This window comes from Armigeres subalbatus, chromosome 3 (genome assembly GCF_024139115.2).
Source record: "Armigeres subalbatus isolate Guangzhou_Male chromosome 3, GZ_Asu_2, whole genome shotgun sequence".
In the NCBI taxonomy this organism is placed as follows: domain Eukaryota; kingdom Metazoa; phylum Arthropoda; class Insecta; order Diptera; family Culicidae; genus Armigeres; species Armigeres subalbatus.
In genome coordinates, this window is record NC_085141.1 from 137,106,593 (window position 1) to 137,130,681 (window position 24,089).

General features: G+C 42.3%; 1 protein-coding gene across 5 annotated transcripts in view; it reads left to right on the forward strand.

Moving 5' to 3' along the window:
• LOC134220370 (uncharacterized) overlaps positions 1-24,089 on the forward strand; it is a 1,038,156-nt gene that overhangs the window by 967,953 nt on the left and 46,114 nt on the right. The window lies entirely within an intron of this gene.

Below are 24,089 nucleotides of genomic sequence, written 5' to 3' on the forward strand. Positions count from 1 at the left end.
AAGTGGATAATTTATCATTCATTTTTCTTAATCAATGATGTACAGGGACGCTAGAAATGTTTGTAGCTATCCAAACTTGTTATATTATATACAGACCTCATACTGATAACGAACATTATAGACTTTAAGGGAATGAAATGAAATTACTATTCCATTTAATTCCACCACATTGTAATCTTCACAGATACGTATTTTAACCACAACTTCCATGAGCAAGGGTAAACGAAAATCTGCAACCAGACACCTGAGGAGGTTAACTCAGATAGTGTGGGGATGGGTATGTCATGCAACTCTTACCCAACCCACTAAAAACAAAACCCTTTCGCCAGTCCTTACCCCCGGCCAGCAATTAAGCAAAATGTATGGCGGGAGTGTCTCGTACTTGACTCGACAAAAATAGATTTCTTTCATCTAGTGAAAGTTCTATAACACAAAACCGAATTTATTCCCCAGTGGTGATGATGCCATCGGTTGGATTCGACTTAATTTATTTATTTATTTATCATCAGACTAAGGCCGGAGTGGCCTGTGCTGCACATAAAAGACTTCTCCGAGAACCATTTTCACCGGATTACTGTCCGACATTCTGGCTACGTGCCCGGCCCACCGCAGTCTTCCGATTTTCGCGGTGTGAACGATGGATGGTTCTCCCAACAGCTGATGCAACTCGTGGTTCATTCGCCTCCTCCACGTACCGTCCGCCATCTGCACCCCACCATAGATGGTACGCAACACTTTCCTTTCGAAAACTCCCAGTGCGCGTTGGTCCTCCACGAGCATCGTCCAGGTCTCGTGTCCGTAGAGAACTACCGGTCTTATAAGCATTTTGTAGATAGTGAGTTTGGTACGGCGGCGAACTCTATTCGATCGGAGCGTCTTGCGGAGTCCAAAGTACGTACGATTTCCAGCCACTATGCGTCTCCGAATTTCTCTGCTGGTATCGTTATCGGCGGTCACCAGTGAGCCCAAGCAGTACTGAGATTTTCATTTTCATTAAAAGAGGTCACGCGATATTTACATTTTATTAGCTCCCGCTTTCATAGAAAACATAAACAATGAAAGCGTTCCACAAAATTTCACGCATTTTTATTTCATGAAAGCGCCTCAAACTCTTGTAAACAAGCTGTTTCTGCTTCAATAATGATACTTCTAACTCGAAAATCAAAAACAATACAACCATTTTATCGACTAGTCATCGTTATTTGCACAGATCTGTTAAAACTGTTTGGAAATTTGGATTTCAAAACATAGCAACATTCCCATCATGACTGCTTGTAATGTGACAGGTGACCGGGAGACGGCTACATTTTCATTTCGTCTCTTGAAAATGAAAATGCAATGTTTTCGCTTTCACATGACAGTCACGAAAACTACCAGTACTGAGCCCAAGTACACGAATTCTTCAACCACCTCGATTTCGTCACCACCGATAGAAACTCGTGGTGGGTGGCTCACATTGACCTCTCTTGAGCCTCTTCCTATCATGTACTTCGTCTTCAACGTGTTGATGACTAGTCCAATCCGTTTAGCTTCGCTTTTCAGTCTGATGTAGGCTTCCTCCATCCTCTCTCCAGTTACGTGCCATGATAGCAATGTCGTCGGCGAAACCAAATAACTGGACGGACTTCGTGAAAATCGTACCACTCCCTCCAAAGCGATGTTGAATAGCAGACACGTAAGACCATCACCTTGCCGTAACCCTCTACGGGTTTCGAAGGGACTCGAGAATGCCCCTGAAACTCGAACTACGCACATCACCCGATCCATCGTCGCCTTGATCAACCGTATCAGTTTATCCGGAAATCCGTTTTCGTGCATTAGCTATGGCTGGTCCCGATCGATTGTATCATATGCGGCTTTGAAGTCGATAAATAGATGATGTGTGGGCACGTTGTATTCGCGGCATTTCTGCAATACCTGACGTATGGCGAACACATGGTCCTTGGTAGAGCGTTCACCCAGCTGTCTGCGAGTCAGGGAGAACTGCCTAGGGCGTGGTGGGATTTAGCAGTGGGCTCTGCTAAAATCCCTCCCAAAAAAACCACAAGTGCCCGTAATCAGACTCTATCGAAGCGACTATGTGCCGCTTCAAAAGCACAAGCCCAGGGAGTGCCAATTGGCATGGGGAGTGTCCCTACTCCGGTAGGGTAGCGCGTGAGCTGCTTCGGCAGGGAGTGAGTGATCTGTTTGTGCTGAGGCAGGAGTGTCATAGCGCGTCACCGCTATTGTCACCTCGAAGCGCAGCAGAAGTCTGAGTATGGACTGCACATGCTAAGGTAAGAGTGTCGTAGCGTAGTATCGTTGATTGGTCCCTACATACCGCTATCGACACCTCGAGGCATGGCAGTGGAGTGTTAGAGTGAGTTGGGGAGTGTCCCTACTTCGGTAGGGTAGCGCGTGAGCTGCTTCGGCAGGAGTGAGTGATCTGGTTGTGCTGAGGCAGGGAGTGTCTTAGCGGGTCGCCGCTGTTGTCACCTCGAAGCGCAGCAGAAGCCGGAGAATGGATTGCACATGTTGGGGTAGGAGCGGGGGTACCCATCGACACCTCGAGGCATTGCAGTGGAGTGTTAGAGTGAGCACCCGAAAAAGGGTCACATGGAGCGAATGGTCTTTGGAGAAGCTGCTTCGGCGGCAGTGGGTTGTACCCACACACCTACAGTTGTGCACATGTGGTGCATGGGGAGTGTCCCTGCTTCGGCAGGGTAGCGTGTGGTCTGCTTCGGCAGTGGTGTGATTGATCTGCTCGTGCTGAGGCAGGAGTGTCGTAGCGTAATATCTGTAGGCCCAGGCAGTTACCGCTATTGACACCTCGAGCCATGGCAGCGGAGCGCCCGGGAGAGCATCCAAGTAAGACTCAAATGGAGTGAATGGTGTGCGAGCACCCAAGTCAGTCTCGCGTGGGACGAGTGCCTGAGGTGAGCGATAATGAGCGAGTACGCTTAGTACTGCCATCCCCCCAGAAGTAGTACTGCGAGGTAGTTCCTGGGGGAAACGATGGTGGAGCCCAAGGGAGTTTAGTCGGTATTACCGGTATGGTCGAGTCCAGTACACTTCCGTGTGGTAGTTTGGCAACTACAATGCACGTGTACTGGGTTAGTGTGTAAATGCATTCTCCCTTGTAAAAAAAAAAAAAAAAGGGAGAGGGGAGAGTACCTCGTAGGCGGCGTTCAGCAATGGGATTGCGCGGTAGTTGCTACAATCCAGCTTATCGCCCTTTTTGTAGATAGGACACACGACACCTTCCATCCACTCCTGCGGCAGAACCTCATCCTCCCAAACCTTGGTAATCACCCAGTGCAGCGCTCTAGCCAGTGCCTCACCACCGTGTTTGAACAGCTCTCCTGGTAGTTGGTCAACTCCAGGGGCTTTGTTGTTTTTCAGCCGGCCGATCTCCTCCTGGATTTCCTGGAGATTCGGAGCCAAAATTCGCATGTCCTGCACGCGTTCATTACCATACCACCACCGTTGTCTGCCATATCGCCATTCAGGTGCTCTTCGTAGTGCTGCCGCCACCTTTGGATCACCTCACGCTCGTTCGTAAGAAGGTTCCCGTTTATGTCCTTACAAATATCGGGCTGTGGGACGTGGCCCTTACGTGAACGGTTCAACTTCTCATAGAACTTTCGTGCGTTATTAGCGCGGTACAGTTCCTCCGTCTCTTCACGGTCTCGATCTTCCTGCTGGCGCTTTTTCCTCCGGAAAATCGAGTTTTGTCTGTTCAGCGCCCGTTTGTATCGTGCCTCGTGCGGTGTTGCAGCCATCTCGCCCATGCTGCATTCTTCTCCTCAACTAACTGCTCACATTCGCCGTCATACCAGTCGTTTCTCTGATACGGAGCCACCGTGCCTAGTGCAGCGGTTGCGGTGCTTCCAATGGCGGATCGAATATCTCTCCAGCCATCTTCAAGAGCGTAGTCTTGGGCTAGTCTACCGTCTTGTAGCCGCCCAATGTTTAGCCGCGGCGGACGACTCCGACGCGTGTTGATCACCGTCGAGAGTTTTGAACGCAGACATACTGCGACGAGGTAGTGGTCGGATTCAATATTCGCACTGCGGTAAGTGCGTACGTTCGTGATGTCGGAGAAGAATTTACCGTCGATTAGAACGTGGTCGATTTGGTTTTCCGTTACTTGGTTAGGTGATTTCCATGTGGCCTTGTGGATATTCTTACGGGGGAAGAAAGTGCTTCGGACTACCATTCCGCGGCAGGCTGCGAAGTTTATGCATCGTTGGCCGTTGTCGTTCGATACGGTATGTAGACTATCCGGTCCGATGACCGGTCTATACATTTCCTCCCTTCCTACCTGAGCGTTCATTTCACCGATGACGATTTTGACGTCCCGCAGTGGGCATCCACCGTATGTCTGCTCCAGCTGCGCATAGAACGCTTCTTTCTCGTCGTCGGATCTCCCTTCGTGTGGGCAGTGCACGTTGATGATGCTATAGTTGAAGAAACGGCCTTTTATCCTCAGCTTGCACATCCTTGCGTTGATTGGCTGCCACCCAATCACGCGTTGGCGCATCTTTCCCAGCACTATGAAGCCGGTTCCCAGCTCGTTGGTGATGCCACAGCTTTGGTAGAAGGTAGCCGCTCGATGCCCGCTTTTCCACACTTTCTGTCCTGTCCAGCAGATTTCCTGCAGCGCTACGACATCGAAGTTGCGGGGATGTAATTCATCGTAGATTATACTGTCGCAACCTGCGAAGCCTAGCGACTTGCAGTTCCATGTTCCAAGCTTCCAATCGTGATCCTTTATTCGTCGCCTAGGTCGTTGCCGATTGTATCGAGTCGTATTATCTTCTATGTTGTTTGTAATAGTTGTTTTTAAAGGCGGCTTATTGGGCCTGCGCAAACCTCCTGTCTCGTCCAGCCCTGTCGTCGTAAAATTTGGGGTACTTAGTCGCCTATTTTTTAAGGGGGCGCTCATACAATAAGACTATTTTGAGGGCGCATATTCGAAAACTAAGAATTTCGGTGGGACTAGGGTTTAGAAGTTCGGTTCGGGAAACTGCGAATCTCAACTTCACCGGAAGCATACGCATACACGTCGATGTGCTGTAATACCACGGATTTGGCATCGTAGCGTTGCAGGGGGTGTGTTGGAAGTTCAGCCCTGTCGTCGTAAAATTTGGGGTACTTAGTCGCCTATTTTTTAAGGGGGCGCTCATACAATAAGACTATTTTGAGGGCGCATATTCGAAAACTAAGAATTTCGGTGGGACTAGGGTTTAGAAGTTCGGTTCGGGAAACTGCGAATCTCAACTTCACCGGAAGCATACGCATACACGTCGATGTGCTGTAATACCACGGATTTGGCATCGTAGCGTTGCAGGGGGTGTGTTGGAAGGGATCAATGGTGCGAATGATTAGAAGTAATCGCCATCTACCAGAGCTGCGGCAACACACGCGAGCTGGAAACATTTTTCAACGTGATGGGCGATATGCAAAGGAGCGTGATCGGGTGGTAACCGATCATTAAGAGGTTCTAAATCCGGGTCATCAACTATAGTATAATCATCGTCCATAGCCCACTCCGGAAGCACTGAATATTATAAGCACGCATTCTACGCGCAGCTCAAACATAAATTCGAAAGCTGCCCAAGCCAATACGTCAAAATCATCATGAGTCATGTAAATGCTCTGCTCAGGTTGGTCAGGGGGAGGAGTTCAGAAAGACTATTGCAAAGTTCAGCGCCCACTGGTTGACGAAGGAAAGCGGACTACGGATAATTAATTACGCGGCCTTCAATAATATGGCGATTCCTAGCACCTTCTTTTAGCACACCAATCAATATCGGTATACTTGGAGGTCAACACTGCAGAAAGAATAACAAACATATTGATGGATGGTACTTCTCACACATTATCGACGTCAGGATCTATCTTGACACTAACATCGACTGTCTAGGAATGGTTAAACTGCAAGCATAACTATTCGTCATCAACAATGTTCGGTAACGACGGCCGCCTCGGTACAACCTAGAGTGACTGAAGCAACCTGATGTCTCCATTGCATATGTGCAGCATCTTAAAGCAGCGTCGCGGAAGAAGGGTAGCTCGATGGGGCTTTCTTGAGTACATTTGGGGCCTCTGTTGAAGTGCAGTTGAAGCAGCCATTAGCGACGCAGTATAAAACAATATTAGGTATGTGTGACAAAGTTGACGAAACTATTGGTTCGACGAAGAGTGCAGATAGATTATGGAGAAGAAGGACGCAGTGCGGGCGGTCGCGCTGCAACAAGAAACCAGGGACATTGTGGAATGCTGTAGACGAAAACGGAGACAGCAAAGCCGCTTCTTCCAGAAAAAGAAACATTGCCTGGAACAAGCGAAGTGCGAGGAAATGGAACACCTGTGCCGTTCTCAAGAAACTCGTAAGTTCTATCAGAAGCTCAACGCATACCGCAAAGGCTACGTGTTATCGGAAGAAGGAAGCGGCACTTCAAGGAATACTTAAATCCCGCTGAGAGCACAAGCGGTGAAAGTCAAGGCAGCGGAGAAGGCGAGCCAGTTCAGCGAACGTTGGAAACTTAACAGCCTCAAACTTTAATAAAATTGAAGAACCAACAGCCCAATAGCATCGATGCAGCTGATAAGGATTGTATCTGAACTGAATTCATCAAGATGATCCCGGAAAGCTATCCACTTGTCTTCACAGACTGGTATTCAGAATCTAGAAAATTGACCAGCTACCGGGGAACTGGAAGGAAGTAATGGGAGCTGCAAAGTGATATCCCAGATCATCATTCGTCATCTGAACGGACCCTGCCTTATTCAGAACTAGCACTACTTTTTTTTTTTTTTTTAATTCCTGATCATAATACAGTGGTTTACAGTTCGTGTAAGGCATATTTGTCCATACTATTTTTCCATTATACTACAAATTTGGATGCTAAAATGGAAAACCAGCAACAGAAAGTTACATGACTACATTTTACTCAATTCAAGTTTGGGTGAGTTTGATGGTTTGTCGAGCTATGCAATGGGGCACGATAACATGGAATATGATTTTTCTCTGCATCGACAATTTAGGGTGTCCCAAAATTGGACAAAGTCTGGGATTTTGGGGGCTCAACCTTCAAATGAAAGCTTAGGGTAAAACAAAAGAAAAATTGTTCTACGACAACTCTGGGAAATGACGTTTAGGGGTGGCCCCGACGCTTTCTATGAAAAAAGTGCATTTTTTATAGGTAACATCGAAAATACCGGTATATCGGAAAGAAATTCGATGGAACCCATCAATTTTATATTTTTTACATTTAACTTAGGGTCTATACTTTATGGTAAAACTTTGATACCGCATGTTTTAGGTCTATATATTTTTCACTGATGCTTTAAATGCCCGAAAATGATGAATTTTTCTTAATATTTTTTTATTAATGCATCCAAAACGGGTATCCATCATAATGCTTTAGAAACTAGATATACAAAAAAAAGGTGGGGAATTTTATAACGAATATTTTGCTAAAAATAGCAACCTTCTATCTCTATCCGTTTAAAAGTTATTCACGATTTACTGCAGCTTGGAAAAAGACTTTTTGAAATTTCAGATCATAATACCTGGATCATGTTTAAGTAAAAAAACGCCTACTTTTCCATACCAACCAAATGAGCGCTTTAATAACCAATATAGTATTCATATGAGTTGCATAAAATTGATTTTAATACTTATTTGAGTGTTATAATGGAAACCCAACGAAGGACCAGCAGTAACATGACTGACTACAAATTGTTCAGTTAGTCTGGGTGAGTGCTCAAATAGATTGATGAATATAGTTTCAAAACTACCCATAGGTAGGTTCAGTTTTCGTGTCATGGTTTGTCGAGCTGTGCAATGTTTCTCGATAACATGGAAATTAGTTGTTTTGTGACCATCTTGATTTTTTGCAAGAACGATCATGTGAAGCAAATCCAACTAGATCATTTTGATATCGATTTGTCATATTTTACGCCATTGCAAAAAATAGTGTGTGCAACTAATTGCATAACTCGATTTTATCAGCACTCGTAGTATTTATCTCATTCGGCAAGCCTCGTTGGATAAACGTACAACCATGCTGATTAAATCATCTTTTTGCAACTAGTTACACAAATTACTATTATCATTATTATTTTATAATGCATATTGAAATATTTGGCATCTACCATCTATACGGAATCTCTGGAAATAAGAACAATCTACACTAATTACGAACTATTTTGCCTACCAATACTGAATACAATGATAAATTGATTGCATCGATAAATCGGGACCAAAATGATCCAGCCGGATTAACTTCACATGATCGTGCGGGGGAAAAATCAAGTTGGTCAGAAAACAATTAATTTCCATGTTATCGTGAAACATTGCACAGCTCACCAAACCATGAAACGATAGCTGAACCTACCTATGGGTAGTTTTGAAACCATATTCATCAATCTATTTGAGTACTCACCCAGACTAACTGAACAATTTGTAGTCAGTCATGTTACTGCTGGTCCATCGTTGGGTTTCCATTATAACACTCAAATAAGTATTAAAATCAATTTTATGCAACTCATATGAATGCTATATTGGTTATTAAAGCACTCATTTGGCTGGTATGGAAAAGTAGGCGTTTCTTTACTTAAACATGATCCAGGTATTATGATCCGAAATTTCAAAAAGTCTTTTTCCAAGCTGCAGTAAATCGTGAATAACTTTTAAACGGATAGAGATAGGAGGTTGCTATTTTTAGCAAAATATTCGTTATAAAATTCCCCACCTTTCTATGTATATCTATTTTCGAAAGCATTATGATGGATACCCGTTTTGGATGCATTAATAAAAAAATATTAAGAAAAATTCATCATTTTTGGGCATTTAAAGCATCAGTGAAAATATATAGAGCTAAAACATGCGGTATCAAAAGTTTTACCATAAAGTATAGACCCTAAGTTAAATGTAAAAAATATAAAATGGATGGGTTTCATCGAATTTCTTTCCGATATACCGGTATTTTCGATGTTACCTATAAAAAATGCACTTTTTTCATAAAAAGCGTCGGGGCCACCCCTAAACGTCATTTCCCAGAGTTGTCGTAGAACAATTTTTCTTTTGTTATACCCTAAGCTTTCATTTGAAGGTTGAGCCCCCAAAATCCCAGACTTGGTCCAATTTTGGGACACCCTAATCGACATACATTTTTGGCAAGAATGAATAAATTAGACTGAATTATTTTGGTACAAATTTATCATAAACTTGATTTTTGCAACTAGTTTCATAAAATACTATTATTGCACTTGTCATAAGACGAATTAATAATATCACATTTTATTTAACGACTTCATTTGGCACTTTACAGACACGTTTTTCGATCTCAGTAGAAATATTGACTTCAGTGTCTCGTACTTGACTCGACTTAGTTATACTTGATTAGTCCTAGAACGTAGTCAAGTCAAGAATAACACACTGTCAAGGATCTTACGAAGTTCTAGATATATATTTGTAAAATTACAATCTAGCGGTGGAATGAAATGGAATAATACTAAATAACTCGTATGACAAGTAAATATATCCCACAAAAAGCTCTCAACAGTTTTCTATTCAAATATGTCAAATGTTTGCAGCGCCGCATTCTAGATCAATTTATGTATGATCGTTTTAAAGTTCAAACATCTCTTACTACTCATCAAATGTTTACATACTCATGAATTTCGAGCTGTGGTATATATTCTTTTCTGTATGTGAACTTAAACCGGATTGAAAGCATAAGATTTTTTTTGCAAATCGGCCATTCCGTTGGCTAGTTTAATCGTGATAAAGGAAACCCCAACTCTTTTTTTATTAATTTAGATAATTTTTATTTATGGAAATTTTTTTCGCCTCCGCTTAACTCTTAGGGGGTTTTTACTAATCCGCTTAAACATGGTTCACGATCAACTTTATTGGCTTGTCGATAGTTGGACATGTTCATCTTGCTGTTAATTTAGGTGAGTTAAAAAAAACATGTTGAGAAGTTCATTTTGAGCGACTTTCAATTCACTTTTGTCTAGTGCACATATTGTATCTCTAAGCCATGGGTTCTAGATGGCAAGGAGCACGTGGTGTTTTCAAAGCGCAACGCGTGTTGCCAATGATGATGACAATGATAATGATTGCTTACGCTCTCCACTGTTCAGCGGCAGAGCTCTCTTCAACTCACGCATTCGGCGTGTTACAGACAGCGCAGCGTTACGTCGATGGTTGGCTGCACTCACTCTCTCGTGCCGGCGATGGCGGTGACGGCAGCGACGGCGGCGACAGGCGCTCTTTCGTTTGGTCAGAAAGACGTCATGTCATGTCAGTTTTATGGAACGTACACACGGTCAAGCAGTTTGACCAACATTGACTCCACCTCTCGTTTATTCAAACATCCATCAAGTTTCACCAACAGCGACACGAACAATCAATTTATTCGACCAACAATATCACACACGAACGACCGAAGCGCCAACTTGAGCACCAACCATCAAAAAATATATGGGGGTTTGTGCAACTTCACTACAAATGCTCAAACATGTTCGGCGAACCTTGACTCCACCCCCGACAACTCAAACCAAAATCAAACCGTTTTAATTTTTTCCAACCGAGCCGCCAACTGTCAAATGGTTGTTCGAACAACTTCACACACGTTCAAACAAAGCAGCAACCGAAGCGTTTTCTTGGGGGCGGAGTCAATGTTCGTCAAACTGCTTGACTGGTGTGTACGTTGCATTACTGTGGGTGCGTAGAGTCGTTAGGGTCGGTGTACCAGTAATGATACTTACCTGGTAATAATAAACGTAATAAATTAAGACTATTTTATTAAACTAATTTATTAAACTAATTAAACTAATGAGGCACAAATTTCGTCGTTTTTTCTCACTGACTTGCGAGGAAAAGAGACACATGCCTGACACATGACACAATTGCTACTCATCCATTTGTTTTAAATTGGATGTAAAACTGATGAATCAAGCTTGGTTAAAAGTCTTCCTTTTCTATTTTTTAATTAAAATAATGTTTAAATAATACATGTATATTTGTTTTCTATTCGAAATTACTTACTCCAATAAATGGTATATGTGTAGTCCGCCCTTGATCGCATATTTGTAAGATTTGCATTTTTTGCTATTTTGAGTTAGGCTCATACATTGTCTTCAAATTGTTAGTTCTTTCATCTAAACTGGTGAAATCTGAAAGTTCGTTCTAAAAATCCTGAAAAAACTACCAAGTTGTTTTTTAACAGCGAGCATAGTGACCGCATAACTGTAACTCTGGAAAATTATGTCACATGTGTGCCATGTTCCTTGAACAAAAAGTAACACAATTGATTTGCATTCAAATGGTACATTTTGCTGCCGATGATTTCCTCTGCAAAAAGTGTTTGCAGATTTTTTTGGAAAGTAAATTAGATTTCCATACTAATCCATATTACAAACTTTATCGTTCCATTTTCCCTTGCATTGCAGTGTTCTACAAAATACAATAGCGCGCATACTGAAGTGTTGAATATAGTGAGCATTATGCTATACAACAATATTCATTACGTCAATTTATGATATTAGGGCACTGGATTCAACATTTTCCTTAACTTCAGTAAGTTATTGGAACATGAATCAATTATAATAGCGATTCCGTATAGGATACAACATTTTGTGACATAATCTGAGGTTTATGGTATAATCTATAGAATTTGCTAATGGTAAAAAGTAGGGAAGAAAGACTTATAGTCGACATATGGATTAGATAAATCGTATTCCGTACTATTATGTGTACTAAACAGTCACTAATGCTGTTACTGGTACAACTACCCTAGGGCGTGTTTTGTTTCGCCCGTCAGTACGGGTTTGAATACTGCGGGCGAAAGTTGATTTTTCTGCTCCGGACAGCAAGAAAAATAATTCGTTAGTGCGGTGCGTGTCGTGTAAATTCTGTGTTTTCTCTTCGTCGCGAGAAAACAATAGGTGTGCCATCTGTAGTGCGAATCGTTTCGGTTGACGTTCGTTTGCGGAAGCCACCGGGTATGCTTCGTGTAAGTTTTTGCAAGTTTTGTGTTTATTAACACGCAGAAAAACTACGTTAAAACAAACATATTCTATAGGTAAATTCAAACATAAATTCAGTTTATTCTGGCATCAAAAATAAATATTTTTGGATCAAACATATTGTTGCATTTGTAGCGAATGAAAACTTTTTTTGAATCAAATGTGCGTTTCAAGTCGTTTCAACCAGCTAAATGTTTGAAGCAAACATGGATATTATTGTTTTGGTTCGACCACTCATAATATTTTCTTATCAATTCTACCAATTTTCATATTCTGGTAGCATTTGACTACCAGATTTCACAATTCCAAACGTTCATATTTTATTTACTTACCTTTCTGTACCTGAAAACATCCTTATCATCATTTTGGAAGCAAGAAAACATATTCTTCTACTCTTGCTCCTGCTCCTCTGCTGACTTCCGATCGGATCCGATCCGAACTCGAGTTTTTGTTTACTTTTGCAAGAGCGAGCGAGGGACTGCCCACTAGTGTATGTATAAAACAAACAGTGATTTAATTTGGTTTTAAAAATAAATATGTTTGATTCCAACATATTACCATTTTGGAAATAAACATGTATATTTTTGAAGCAAATGGATGAAATTTCTATCCGTGAAGGAGACTTTCAGCCCTAGTCGGTCGTTGAGCTGGTCGGCGAATGCCTGGGGAACTTTCAATTAGTCATATAATTCAGTTGTTTGTCAAATACAAGGTATGTGCCGGATGTAGGATAATCATTAGAATCAAATTAATTTATAAAAAATAAATTTTTTAGAAAAGTATGAGAAAGTACACATACATTTGAGGGGTCATTTCTTGCGTGTACGTTATTTTGTAAACAAACATTGATTTATTACGATTTCCTACTAAACTAATATACTTAACTGTTAAAAAAAAGCTCTATTATTCGGACACTCCAAGGGACACTGTTTATTATTAGGACACATAGGATTTTCTTAGGAAATAGTCCTGAAATGCCAATATTCATTTGAACTTCAAATGAATGTTAAGTTAATAAATATCTTCTGCCATTTGAGGTAATGGTGCTAATAGTGGTGGCATAATTGCAACCATAGAAGACAATATTAAAAACAATGCTTTTAAAGCAAAATGCACAAGCTTTAGTTTAATGCAAATTCGTACAAAAAGTTTTATAAAAATTTTAATTTTGATAATTTGTTCGAGAAAATATTCGGAGATTCTTTTCAGAGGAAGGAAAAATCTCCAGAAGTTTCTTCGAAGATTTTGCTGAAAAAATCCGAGAACTCTTTCAAACATTCCACCAAGAATGCCTACTGAAATATCCATAGTAATTCCCTCAAAATTTCAAGCATTGTTCTTGAAACTTGCGAAAATTCACCCGAAAATTGTGAAAATTCTTCTTCATTGGCTCTATATTCCATACTGTTAGCATTTACACAGTTATTAATTGAATGCTTTTCTATGCCAATTGCATGAGTAAGTATGTATCTTGAGTTACAATCACAATGGAGACACTATGCCCAGGGAGCCAAGAAAGTTTCCCACCCGAAAACATCGTAGGCCGAAACAAGAATCAAAGTCGCAAAGCTAACCGGTGACCATTCTTCAGAAATATCCCTATAAATTGGAGCTGCCGTTGGAATTCTGCCGTTGGAATTCTTTCATAAATTCCTTCATTAATTGCCTTAAGAAATTTCCCTTAGTACCGTTTTGACTCAAATCCTAAATTTGACTTATATTCCGAACTCTCGCTTTTAAATGGCCGTTTTAGCTTTATTTGCGCAATTCTTTCTATAGAATTTTGAATTCGTTTGTAATCTTGATCCTTCGTACTTAAAACCGATGGAAAATTAAGTAAAATTATGCAAAATCGCCAGTGTTTGGAATAAGAGTCATTTTCAGGATTTGAGTCAAAACGGTTTTCTCTAGAAATTTTATGTGCAATTCCTTCTAGCGTTCATCAACAAATCTCTTTAAAATTCCTTCTGATTGTTTTGAATTATCCACTATTTCTTCCTCGAAATAAAAAATTTTGGAATGGTTCCAAAAAAAATCTAAATCATCTCATGAATAATTTTATAAAGGAGTACTTGGAGAAATTTTCGAAGTAATTGGTGAATGAATACCTGATGGGGTTATTTTTGATTGAATTCAGTAGTAAATCCCGACGGGGTTCAAATATGTTTTTGTGATTCAACACTTAATTCGCAACTAAAACAAATTTACATTTTTCTCATATTCTACAAAAAAGAATACTAATGTAATTTGTTAAGCACGTTTTCCATAATGTTTACCTTTTTTTGCCATAAAACTTAAATTTTGTTTAACAATATAAAAATGCAATTTTATTTTCTCTCTCCAATTTTATTTGTTGTCATAGACAATTAATGACTGCATAAGCCTGTAATTTGAAAAGTACAGTCATATATTTATGTATGTTTGGCATTTCTGTTCTTTTCTATTCCTCTAGTCTAGAGTTTATTCATATACTATCCATGTTTGACACGCACTTGAGACACGACATAAACTTGTATTGGTCTGTTGGAGAATATTATAAAATAAAAAGAATTATTTTTCGATCCAGTTTGATCGAGAAGGTACGGAAGTGCGGTAATTTTGGATTTGCTTGGCAGAAATTTGATTTCTGAGTGTGGCATCAATTTAGAGGCAGATTCTTTCGGGAGTGTCGCGAAACGTGAAAGAGTTATTAATGTTTTGTTTAGCAGATGTTGTTTTGCTGAATCACTGTGAATTCGCATGTTTCATCGTGTGAAGAAGTATGATAAACGAAGCAGATCGATAATCAAAAATGTGTTGGTGATAGGCATATAAGTTTCGAATAATGCCGAAGAGTTATATCTGATGTGTTTAACTAACTCGTGCTATCGATGTGTGTTAGGCAAGTCAATTCTATAAAGAAGATCGCGAAGAGCTAAAAAGTGATCAGAAATTCTGTAGTCATGTATGTTATCGATTGGCACGGCGATTTGGAATATTCTCGAAGAACGAAGAAGTCATACAGCAGGAATTATGTTGACGCTTACGGGTCCGCGACGTTAGGCATAATTCTGCCATCTTTATGTCATAAGTTGTTCTTTGGACCATTTTATGTCTATCGTCCGTTATACCTGACGTAGTAATACGTTACGTACATGTGCGTAACAAGGTATACCCGACGCTTGCTACAAAACTGCAAAGCGCAAAAGCGTTATTTCTGATGTGCTCACCAGAAACGTGCTATCACCTAGCACCCCAGTTCAATGAAGAAGATTAGAAAGTGCATAAGAGTGATTTATTCAGTGATTTGTTTAGCAATATGTGCATGAAAATATGGAGAGAAAAAAAATAAGAAAAATGTTTACCTGTTAGTGTGTGTTGGAACGTGCAAAAGAGTGAAAATTATCACGTCTGAGACGTGTTGTCAGCGGCAGCGATGTGGCAGCATGACGGCACCGTTGGAATTCTGGAACTGCAGTGGCACGGTACGGTTAATCGACGTAAAGTTGGCGTGAGTTATTCTTTATTATAATAATGTCTTAATATATTCAATATAATCTGATCCTTGTTTTGATTTTTGGGTGATTCTACACGATATAATAGGTACCACATGAGCATGAAATTGCATTCTCACCAAGGTGTTCATATAGCGGATAAATTCCTATTTATGCCTCCCTCGCACGTTATTAAAAAACAAAAAAGCCTCAGAAAGGCCAAAATATCACTGTAAAAGGATAGATTCCACTACTTCCATCAATTCACATATATTTGCGTTCGTTTTTATGCATTGCATCAATTTATAAAATTAAAATGATACATTTTGAATTTTTTCTTGTTAAAAAATGGCCTTTGTATATATCCGGGCCCTCTATAAAAAGTTTGTTTTGTAGCGATCATATATCCTTTACGTATACTTAGTATACGAGAAAAGAAAAAAACACATTAGAAGGATCAAAGTAGCATGTTGAGCGTTGCTTCCGTGTTAAGTGGTGTGCTCTTGAAAACGCATTTAGTTTTGGATTCCTAGAAGATAGTCATTAAACATAAGTATTTGACGCACGGAAAAAAATAGTAGCCTGCAAGTAAATCACATCGCGATCTACCAAAACACCTCTTATTGTTTACCTTAGGCAACAAAAATATCGAAAATCGTTCTTTAAGCTCGAAAAGGGCTATATAAACGCTAGAGAACCTTACAAAATTTGTTTGGAAGCGTGAAATCTTAGACCTAAACATCTAAATCAAAATCTGTGAAAACATAAACTTTTTCAATTCGAAGCAGCGAGTTTATTAACACAATTACTGTTTTTAACTTTCGTCCCCATGCCTCCCTAAATTTTTCAAACGAATTTCAGGATGTTCGTAGGCAAACAGGGAAAACCGGGAATTGTTTGTAGTTTTTTCGTTTCCTTTCTTGTTAAAGGGTAAGGGTAAGAGAATTTCATAACGTAACGAAGCAATTTATAAACACAAGCGGAATATTACTACTTGTATCAAACTCGACTCTCATTTGGGGCTGTTCACACATTACGTGATTCAAAAAAGGCAGTATCCCTCCCTCTCGTATTGTTTTAGGTATGCATAATTTAATTAAACAAACCCTTCTCTTACCCTACAGTATTACGTGATGATGATAATTTTTGTTTAACGTTTGTAAGAAATATTATTTATTCACTTCTGTTTCTTAAAAAAAAAAACCGGATTTATCCACCTAGCGTTGGTGGTGCCTTTCTCGCATTTAATTAAGACACCTCCTTATATGGGCTTATATGGTTCGAAGTACCATTTTCTTCATCACTTTTAAACGCAATGACCGATCGTTATCAAATTCAAAAGTAATCAACAAGGCTTTGTCCTCTATCGAATAAAACTTGTTGCGAGAAAATCGGTTAAGGATTACGAAAAGTTGTCTAATGTTCGTCAAGCTGAGTCGACAGGTATATAACACTATAGGTCCCAGAGGCTTCTATAAAAAGTTCGTTTTCGGAGTGTAATGATAGCCCTTCGGTACAACTTCGTTGTACGGGAAAGGCGAAAAAACGGAGGATATTGTTACAGACAACGAACAATATCGTAATGCCAGTAATCACGATTCGACTCCATTCTATCGTAACTTGTACATGAATCGACTAACAGGATGTATTTACATATACATATTAAGCTTGTGACGAGCTTCTACTATAATTTGCATCGTGTGAGTGATGAGCTGTAAGTTGTTACACATCTCGCTCTCTTTTTAATCAGGGGTGGCATTGCGCACCTCGACACGAAACGAGCAAACCATGCAACAAGTCATACCAAAGAGCTGTCGAAAGGAGATGCGCAATGATGCCCCAGGGTAGCTCACTATCCGAAACGTTTCACACGAATGAGGGTGGAGAGCGCAAAAAGCATAGCTCACCGACATCCTGACTTTTCAGACAAGAGAGGCTTCAATTGATAACAAAAACTATTGACACAGTAACCGTGGAAGAGTGCATAGCGTGAGCGCATCATTCTGGCGGTTTTGTCGATGCTCTAGGTTCGAATCCAAGAGGCAGCCATGGGAGGGGGAAGGGGGTGGGGCATTTAAAGAGACTGTAAAGGTGATCGGCCGTACGGCACACTATTTTTTGTACACACATACACGCTCACATCCACACATATAGCCTAGACAGACAAATATAAATTTTTGGATTTGTGCAAAGCTTCTTAGTTGTCGACCAAGTGTGACTAAGTAGGACGGGAGGGCTGTATAACCCAAGTATCCCAAAATAAACTATTTTTTCATGCGATGTGAAAATGGGATTTCAGGGGAACAGTAAGATACTTCCAATATGAAACTGGGACCAATATGGGTGCTAGTATACGCAATTGAGACCCATGTGGGCGGAGGCAGTGCGAATCCGTACATGCGGGAGCGCAAAATGTTGACTTTGGGGAGTTGATAGTAACCAACAGTACGCAATTGAGACCCATGAGGGCGGAGGCAGTGCGAATCCGTACATGAGGGAGCGCAAAATGTTGGCTTTGGGGAGTTGATAATAACCAACAGTACGCAATTGAGACCCATGAGGGCGGAGGCAGTGCGAATCCGTACATGAGGGAGCGCAAAATGTTGGCTTTGGGGAGTTGATAATAACCAACAGTACGCAATTGAGACCCATGAGGGCGGAGGCAGTGCGAATCCGTACATGCGGGAGCGCAAAATGTTGGCTTTGGGGAGTTGATAGTAACCAACAGTACGCAATTGAGACCCATGAGGGCGGAGGCAGTGCGAATCCGTACATGCGGGAGCGCAAAATGTTGACTTTGGGGAGTTGATAGTAACCAACAGTACGCAATTGAGACCCATGAGGGCGGAGGCAGTGCGAATCCGTACCTGCAGGAGCATTTTTAGAGACTGTAAAGGTGATCGGCCGTACGGCACACTATTTTTTGTACACACATACACGCTCACATCCACACATATAGCCTAGACAGACAAATATAAATTTTTGGATTTGTGCAAAGCTTCTTAGTTGTCGACCAAGTGTGACTAAGTAGGACGGGAGGGCTGGTCTCGTCGGAGGGCCGTCGTGTCAGGGCTGTTTAGCGTCCCACCTAACACCAGGACTTGGGCTTGTGCGCTTAGAGCGGCACACGGTCGCTTTGGCGGAGCCTACTTGCGGATACATGCAGCTTTTTATAGAGGTTTAACAGGGCCCACTGTCAAACCCCACCACATCCTAGGCAGGCGCCACAACTCGCAGATGGCCTGGGGAAGGATCGTCAAGCCCTTGGACATAGTCCCTGCTGCCCCCAATGGATTCGACTTAAATATACGGTAAATACGGTAAAAAAAGTTTAGAATCAAAAGGTTGAGTTGTTTCTTGTTAGAAAATATCTTGAGAGGATTTCTGTTCAAGGATTCCAGACAAGCTTTGTAAAGGATTTGGATAATAACAGTGGTGCTGGTGTCAATAAGACAAATAAGACAAATCAAGAACTTCCGGGAGAATTCTCGGAGGAACTTCTGGAGGAATTCCCGGAGGAATTCCCGGAGGAACTTCCGGAGGAACTTCCGGAGGAATTCCCGGAGGAACTTCCGGAGGAATTCCCTGAGGAACTTCCGGAGGAATTCCCGGAGGAACTTCCGGAGGAATTCCCGGAGGAACTTCCGGAGGAATTCCCGGAGGAACTTCCGGAGGAATTCCCGGAGGAACTTCCGGAGGAATTCCCGGAGGAACTTCCGGAGGAATTCCCGGAGGAACTTCCGGAGGAATTCCCGGAGGAACTTCCGGAGGAATTCCCGGAGGAACTTCCGGAGGAATTCGGAGGAACTTCCGGAGGAATTCCCGGAGGAACTTCCGGAGGAATTCCCGGAGGAACTTCCGGAGGAATTCCGGAGGAACTTCGGAGGAATTCCCGGAGGAACTTCCGGAGGAATTCCGGAGGAACTTCGGAGGAATTCCAGGAGGAACTTCCGGAGGAATTCGGAGGAACTTCCGGAGGAATTCCCGGAGGAACTTCGGAGGAATTCCCGGAGGAATTCCCGGAGGAACTTCCGGAGGAATTCCGGAGGAACTTCGGAGGAATTCCCGGAGGAACTTCCGGAGGAATTCCCGGAGGAACTTCCGGAGGAATTCCCGGAGGAACTTCCGGAGGAATTCCGGAGGAACTTCCGGAGGAATTCCCGGAGGAACTTCCGGAGGAATTCCGGAGGAACTTCGGAGGAATTCCCGGAGGAACTTCCGGAGGAATTCCGGAGGAACTTCCGGAGGAATTCCCGGAGGAACTTCCGAGGAATTCGGAGGAACTTCCGGAGGAATTCCGGAGGAACTTCCGGAGGAATTCGGAGGAACTTCCGGAGGAATTCCCGGAGGAACTTCCGGAGGAATTCCGGAGGAACTTCCGGAGGAATTCCGGAGGAACTTCCGGAGGAATTCCCGGAGGAACTTCCGGAGGAATTCCGGAGGAACTTCCGGAGGAATTCCGGAGGAACTTCCGGAGGAATTCCCGGAGGAACTTCCGGAGGAATTCCCGGAGGAACTTCCGGAGGAATTCCCGGAGGAACTTCCGGAGGAATTCCGGAGGAACTTCCGGAGGAAATCACGGAGGAACTTCCGGAGGAATTCGGAGGAACTTCCGGAGGAATTCCCGGAGGAACTTCCGGAGGAATTCGGAGGAACTTCCGAGGAATTCCCGGAGGAACTTCCGGAGGAATTCCCGGAGGAACTTCCGGAGAAATTCCCGGAGGAACTTCCGGAGGAATTCCCGGAGGAACTTCCGTAGGAATTGGAGGAATACCGGGAGGAACATCCGGAGGAACTTCCGGAGGAATTCCCGGAGGAACTTCCGGAGGAACTTCCGGAGGAATTTCCGGAGGAACTTCCGGAGGAATTCCCGGAGGAACTTCCGGAGGAATTCCCGGAGGAACTTCCGGAGGAATTCCCGGAGGAACTTCGGAGGAATTCTCGGAGGAACTTCCGGATGAATTCAGTGGAACTTCCGGAGGAATTCCCGGAGGAACTTCCGGAGGAACTTCCGGAGGAATTCCGGAGGAACTTCCGGAGGAATTCGGAGGAACTTCCGAGGAATTCGGAGGAACTTCCGGAGGAACTCTCGGAGCATCTTCGGAGGAATTCCCGGAGGAACTTCTGGAGGAATTCCCGGAGGAACTTCCGGAGGAATTCCCGGAGGAACTTCCGGAGGAATTTTCGGAGGAACTTCCGGAGGAATTCCCGGAGGAACTTCTGGAGAAATTCCCGGAGGAACTTCCGGAGGAATTCCCGGAGGTACTTCCGGAGGAACTTCCAGAGAAATTTTCGGAGGAACTTCCGGAGGAATTCCCGGTGGAATTTCCGGAGGAATTTTCGGAGGAACTCTTATTTATCATCAATTATTCAGGAACTTCCAGAGGAATTAAATAAATTGATGAAAAATAAGAGTTCCTCCAGGGATTCCTCCGGAAGTTCCTCCAGGAATTCCTCTGAAAGTTCCTTCAGGAATTCATCCAGAAGTTCCTCCGGAAGTTACTCCGGAAATTCCTCCAGGAATTCCTTTGAAAGTTTCTCCAGGAATTGCTTCGGAAGTTCCCCAGGAATTCCTTCGGTTCAAAATAGAAGGTACTCCAAAACGTTCCTGAAGTCAGCCCACGATATCTACCAGATCAATCAAGGCTTTTGCAATGTCCTCATTATCGTCATATACCCAATCCGGATTAATAAGCAAATGCACACCATTTAAATTGATTTTTTTTAATACGAGATGTTCAAGGTACTCCAAAGCATTCTTGAGTTCAGTCCACGGTATCTAACTGATCAACCAAGGCTTTTGCAATGTCTATATCATCGGCTTTTATTCAAACTGGCTCAATAAGCAAATGCGCATTATATGAACACAATTTGCTGGAAAACCAAATGTTCGTGGTACTCCAAAACGCTCTCGAGTTCAGTTGATGATGATGACTTCATGATTTCGCGAAACAAGCTCAATAAAGTCTAATTTGAGGTACCCTGAGTGGTGCTGGTCAGGTTCCGTGGCATTACGGAAACCTGGTTCCCTTGGGGAAGTGACCACTTTTCGATTTGATCCGAAACCCATCTTGCGACGTCTCAAACTTCATGATTTCGCGGAACGAGCTAAGTAGAGTCTAATTTGAGGTACCTTAGTGGCGCTGGTCAGGTTCAGTGACATTCCAGTAACCTAGTTCCCCGGGCTCCCCGGATTACTTCGGAGCCTGACCAGCACCACTCAGGTACCTCAAATTAGACTCTATTGAGCTGGTTTCACGAACTCATGATGTTTGAGACGTCGATTTCAGATTACTTTAAAAAGTGGCCACTTCCCCGGGGGAACTAGGTTCCTGGAATGCCACTTAACCTGACCAGCGCCACTTCTTCTTCTTCTTCTTATTGACATTACATCCCCACACTGGGACAGAGCCGCCTCGCAGCTTAGTGTTCGTTAAGCACTTCCACAGTTATTAACTGCGAGGTTTCTATGCCAGGTTACCATTTTTGCATTTGTATATCATGAGGCTAGCACGATGATACTTTACGGGAATCGAACCCAGCCACCCTCAGCATGATCCTGCTTTAAAGCCGCGCGTCTTACCGCACGGCTAAGGAGGGCCAAGACCAGCGCCACTTAGGAACCTCAAATAAGACTCTACTGAGTTCGTTTCGCGAAACCATGAAGTTTGAGACATCTAATTTGAAGTACCTTAGTGGCGCAGGTTAGGTTCAGTGGCATTCCAGGAACCTCGTTCCCCCGGGGAAAGAACCACTTTTTGAAGTGATCTGAAATTCAACTGGCGGAGACAGAGGTGGGGCACCACACGATGCAATCACACTATTGTTCTCATAGGCTATTGTTCTTGCGACAAGTGGTGCCCCACCAAATAACAATAGCTGGCGACGCCAGTGCTTGCGACGTCTTAAACTTCATGATTTCGCGAAACGAGCTCAATAGAGTCTAATTTGAGGTACCCTGAGTGGTGCTGGTCAGGTTCCGTGGCATTCCGGAAACTTCCCTCGGGGAAGTGTCCACTTTTCGATTTGATTCGAAACCCATCTTGCGACGTCTCAAACTTCATGGTTTCGCGCAACGAGCTCAGTAGAGTCTAATTTGAGGTACCTTAGTGGCGCTGGTCAGGTTCAGTGGCATTCCAGGAACCTAGTTTCCCCGGGGAACTGGCCACTTTTTTTAAGGATCTGAAATCCATCTTGCGACATCTGAAACTTCATGATTTCGTGAAACGAGCTTAACAGAGTCTAATTTGAGGTACCCTGAGTGGCACTGGTCAGGTTCCGTGGTATTCCTAGGACCTTGTTTCCCCGGGGAAGTGGCCTCTTTTCGATTTGATCCGAAACCCATCTTGCGACGTTTCAAACTGGATGATTTTGCGAAACGAGCTCAACAGAGTCTTATTTGAGGTACCTGAGGTTACGTGGTTTGAGGTCAGGTTACGTGACATCCCTGGAACCTGGTTCCACCAGGGAAGTGGTCTTTATTTTTGACCCTTCCTTCGGAAGTGTCTATAATTTCACTTTGTATGCGTTACGCAGGCGTGTTATGTATTAATCTATCAATAATCCTCTTGAATTATGAAATAAAATGTATGGCAATTGAAACAAATTCACTTTAATATTGAAAATATAATTGCAACAAGTGATATGATATGAAAATATGCTTATTTTTCGGATTTGTTTCAACGAAACAATTGGTTTTAATTGAGGGACAGATAATAGCATGTACCACACAACTTTCTCAGAAAAGCAAAAACGTAAAAATTTGAAGGAACTTCAAAAATTTCTTTAGTGGAAGCTAGATAACAAATGTAAGCATGTTTTGAGATACTAATAGACCACTTATATGCATGTATGTGTGCGTATGTGTGCAAATTCCAAAATTTACTACCATATAAGTCTCACTCATTTTTAAGGTATTAAACATCATTAGTTTTACAAAATTAGGCAGCCATAAGGCAAAATATATATTATTATTGAACGCTATTGAGTTTCGTTCAGATCAATGACTGATTAAGTTAGTTCTGGATTAATTAATATCAAGGTCTCTGGAAATTACGAGTATACATGCTGCCAGTGTTACGATAGTTTCTAACCAGCCATGTTACCACATGTTACAATGGCTATTCAATCCGACGAGTGCCTGATAAATAGGCAACCTGGCGTACAGTGCGGAATCATTCATTTTGTTGTCACTCAACCCATGGAATTCGGAGACGAGCCAGCCTCGGGCTGAAAGTCTCTTTAATAAAGACACAAAAAAAAACATGGAATCCGCCTTTTGGTAGACAATTATTTTTGTCATTTACACTTTCAATCGCCGTAGGAGGTTGAGTAGTTTTATCTCGTTTTAAATACTGGAGTCTGAAAATATTTCCTTTTAATTAAGGAAGGGTCATAATCTCACTGTAGGTGGATTAATCTGGGTTTTTTGATATGAAATCCATTTTGCGACGACTCAAACTTCATGATTTAACGGAATGACCTCAATAAAGTGTATTTCAAGGAACTTCAGTGGTGCCAGTCAGGTTCCGTGGCATTCCGGGATCCTGGTTCCCCCGAGAAATGGCCACTTTTTGATGTGACGACTTC